The following is a 4,274-nucleotide window of genomic DNA, read 5'->3' as shown; positions in this document are numbered from 1 at the left end:
AAGAGATGGAAGCAGGGGGAAATGGAAAGTGACTGCTAATGGGTAAGGAGTTTCTTTTTGGAGTGGGGAAAATGTTCTGTAATTAGATAGTAGCAATGGTTGTACAACTCTGTGAATCTGATAAAACCACTATATTGTATATTTTACATCGCTAACAGTGATATAAGTGGAACCACTCCCGTTTCCACCTTTGGTTCCCAGATTCATGTGATCTTCCTATTGAGAAAGAGTACCATTTAAAAGATCTTTGATTTGGGGGATTCCCTGGTTAAGAATCAGCCTGCCAACGAAGGGGACACAGGTTCAAACCCTGGTCCTGGAAGATCCCACATGCTGCGGAGCAACTAAGCCCATGCGCCACAACTACTGAGCCTGCTCTCTAGAGCCCATGAGCCACAACTACTGAGCCCACGTGCCACAACTACTGAAGCCCGCGCACCTAGAGCCCATGCTGCACACCTAGAGCCCATGCTGCGCAACAAGAGAAACCACCGCAATGAGAAGCCTGCGCACCGCAACGAAGAGTAACCCCCGCTCACCACAGCTAGAGAAAACCCACGCACAGCAACGAAAACCCAGTGCAGCCAAAAATAAAATAAATTAATTTAAAAAAATAAATAAATAAAAGATATTTGATTCAAATTATATACTGTGTCCTGAGGGATGGCATTTAATCCTTATAAAGTATTGCCTGCAAGCTGGCTCTTCAGTTCTCCTGTTACCAGGTCTTTCTAACTCCTTATCAGGCCAGCAACTGCTTGGTAGCATAGAATATGATAGGTCCAGTGGATCCCATGGTCATGGGCCCACTTCCTACCTTTTATTTCTATAAAGTGTGTCCCTGTTCTGATGTAATATTATGTGAAATTCAGTGCCAGTTGATCAAACACAATAAGTCCCCAGAGAGTGGTACTAGAGGAAAGGTAAATTCATACCTAGATGTAAGTCTGTTCCTGTCAGTATGAATTGCTGGTCCTTCCAATGTGGAAAGGTTCAAATGTAAGCACTGCAAACATTTTCTCCCATCTCACTGCCTATGACTAGGTTACACACCCATACTTAACTAGTCATTGTGCCTCAGATGATGGAATTGGCTTCATGAAATAAGTCAATTATATCCTACTTAAATCACAGTGGTAAGAACGGAGAGAGAAATTCACCCCCCAAAATTTACAGTGTTATTAAGAAGAAGAAAATGAAAGGCAGGCAGCCAAAAATGACAAATACAGAGGGGATAGAGAAAGAAAGGTAGGTAGATAGGTAGGTAGGTAGGTAGGTAGATAGATAGATAGATAGATAGATAGATAGATAGATAGATAGATAGATAGATAGACAGACAGACAGACTATATTAACTGGTTCCTCCTCTGACTGTCGAAAAAGTTTTCCTTTTTTGAATGGAAAAATGTAGAGTTGGAATTCCACTGATGAAGAACAAATCTGTACTAATGCATTCACTACCAAAAAACTGCTGCCTAAACATAAAAATCAGAACCATAGAGGAAAAAAATTTCCCAACTTTGGCAAATTTATTTATCTGAGATTCAAGTCCACAGATAAGTTGAGCATAATTTATGAATCACACACTATTAGGGAATATAAACACGAGTAAAATACAATCCTGCTCACCAAAAAAAACCCCAAAACAACAACAAAAAAAAACCCTTAAAATTCAATGGAGATCATTTGAATTTTAGACAAGGATTGTCTGCAATCTCTGGAAACCAGCAAAAGTTTCTGCCCTATTGTCTTAAAATTTTTTATGTTTTCTACAGATCCTAGGGTGTCAGCACTGTGATCTTCTTTTGTTCTTCACCAAATTGAATGTTAGGCAGATCCTGGCTAATATTACATATTAGCTTGTTGATGATAATTGCCCATTAAAATTAGCAGACAGATTTAGAAAAAAACATTTGGGGGGAAAAAATTCCTTCAGGGGTAGAGAGTCAGTACAATTTTTTTAAAGGAAGAGGAAAAAAAAATTATAGTCTGGTTTCCAAGGTGAATAAAGACTTGAAGTAAGTAAAGTCAAGAAGTTGACCAATTGTGGGCTAGGGGTCTTCCTGGCCCTCCTCTGAGCCCACCTACTCCTAGAATCTCCGTGTCTAACATTCACACTCCATATAGGAGGTCAGGTGGTAATTAATATCAAGCTCTAACTGGCTTCCAGTGGTTTATAAATCATCTACTTGAAAACAATACATTGTGGACTCCTACTAATCAATTTGACAAAATGAGTGAGAGAAGATATAGCAAAACATTTTCTATTAGCCAATTTTAAAACAAACAAACAAATACCCCAGGTAACAGATCTGAAGAGGGAACTCAGAGTCAGAGACTGAGAAGTTGCAGAGAGTGTTTTACAGAAGAATCAAAAACAATTAAATTTCTTATTGGCTAGGACCTAGAGCTTCTAAAGCCCACACCTGGCAGAGAATCCATGCTTACAGTCTATGCAAATGGGAAGCTGGAACTGAGATATCTACTTAAAGCCAGGAGTGAAGGCAGACTTCTCTGTCTGTGAGATAAGAACCAGAAGATTTCTAATAACTGTCTAGAGAAACAGTAAAGAAACCTGATATACACTAAGAACTATGAAAGAGTCACTCTTGAGAAGTCAGAATCCCAAGCTTTAATAGATATATGTGTGAGGTTCTCATTTATACAACCCATGTAGTACAACTTGTTTATACACCAAGAAATTAACATAAAAACTAGTTTGGAATCAGTAAGACCAATAAGACTCTGACAAAGGCAAATGCAAAGTAAAGCGGAGCCCCTAGCTGAGGATTTATAAATCACACAAGGAAACCAAACACAAGAGGAATATTTAGTAGACAGAACAAACAAAAGGACTGACACATCCTAAACTGTAAATAATCATTTGTTCTAAAAGAGGCTCGAAAGTATGTTAGATATCCTCAAAAAGATACTGTAAAGAAATAGAAGTCAAAAGACAAGAACAGGACAGTTCAGAAAAAAGAGAGACAGTGGATTTGAAAAATCAATATTCTAGAAATTAAAAGAAATGGCCTTTGAACTTACAAGTCTGTAAACCACAGAGAGAGAACTGAAGAGAGATTTAGTAAATTAACAGATGGAGTTTGAGGAAAATCACCATAATGCATCACAGAGAGATAGAAATAAATGGAAAATATGAAAGAGAAGCTAAGAGACGTAGAGGGTAGAAGAACTTTGAGAAGACTTCCAAAAAAGAAAATATTGTTATAACAAATGGGGGAGGAAATTTTTTGAATAACAAGGGCTGAGAATATTCTAGAATTGAAGAAAGACATAGTCTGAGATTGAAGAAACATGGAAAATCCCAAGAAAAATATAAAAGCAAATTGATGCCTAGACACTCATAAATAAATTATGGAAAATCAAAGATAAAAGTGAAAATCTGAAAAGAGAAGACATTACTTAGAATGGCAATCAGATTTAGAGAAGAATTCTAGTTAGCAGCAATAAAAGATAATAAAATAATATCTTCAGAGGTGAATGAAAATATTCTCAAATCAGAATTCTATAAATAGCCAAACTATTATTCAAGAATTTTAAAAAAATCATTTTCAAAGACCAAGAGATTATTTTACCTAGAGACTGCAATGGTTAATTTTATGTGTCAATTTGGCTAGGCCATGGTACCCAGATATTTTGTCACACATTATTCTAGATGTTTCCATGAAGCTATTTTTCAGGTGAGATTAACATTTAAACCAGTAGATTTTGAGTAGAGCATATTACTCACCAAGATGTGGGTGAGCCTCATCTGATCAGTCGGTCTTAATAGAAAAAAACTGACCTCCCTGATAGAGTAAGAGAGTTCTGCCAGTAGATAACCTTCCAACTCAAACTGCAGCTCTTCCCTGGGTTTCCTCCACAATCTCATGATCTCATGAACCACTTCAATCTTTCTCTCCCTCCCTCCCCTCCCAATTCTCTTCCCCGTCCCTTTCCTTCCCCTTCCCTCCCCTCACCTCCCTTCTCCTTTCTTTCTCTCCCTCCCTCTCTTCTGTTTCTGTGGAGAACCCTGACTAATACATAGACCTACACTAAAAAGTCATGTATTAAAAGTTATACTTTGATAAGGACAAAAAACCCAGAAATAAGGGATGGATTACACTATTACGAGGACAATAAGGAGAAAAAAACAAAAATCAGAAAAACAGTAACATGCTGACAAATATAAATAAATATTGACTGTTTAAAAAGGAAGGACAATAAAATACTAGACAGCAATACATAGAAAATATGAGGGACATTGAGTAAAAA

General features: G+C 37.2%; 1 long non-coding RNA gene across 1 annotated transcript; it reads left to right on the top strand.

Annotated features, from left to right (window-relative positions):
• The first annotated feature begins 490 nt into the window (after window positions 1-490).
• On the top strand, window positions 491-2,970 carry LOC309658893. The gene is made up of 2 exons (XR_014262447.1): window positions 491-1,276; window positions 1,321-2,970. It is a non-coding gene; the product is annotated as an uncharacterized lncRNA (long non-coding RNA).
• Window positions 2,971-4,274: the final 1,304 nt, after the last annotated feature.

The sequence above is a fragment of the Balaenoptera physalus genome (genome assembly GCF_965194825.1).
Source record: "Balaenoptera physalus genome assembly, chromosome: 3".
In the NCBI taxonomy this organism is placed as follows: Eukaryota; Metazoa; Chordata; class Mammalia; order Artiodactyla; family Balaenopteridae; genus Balaenoptera; species Balaenoptera physalus.
Note: the sequence above shows the minus strand (reverse complement) of the source record. Positions and strands in the feature narration are given on the sequence as shown.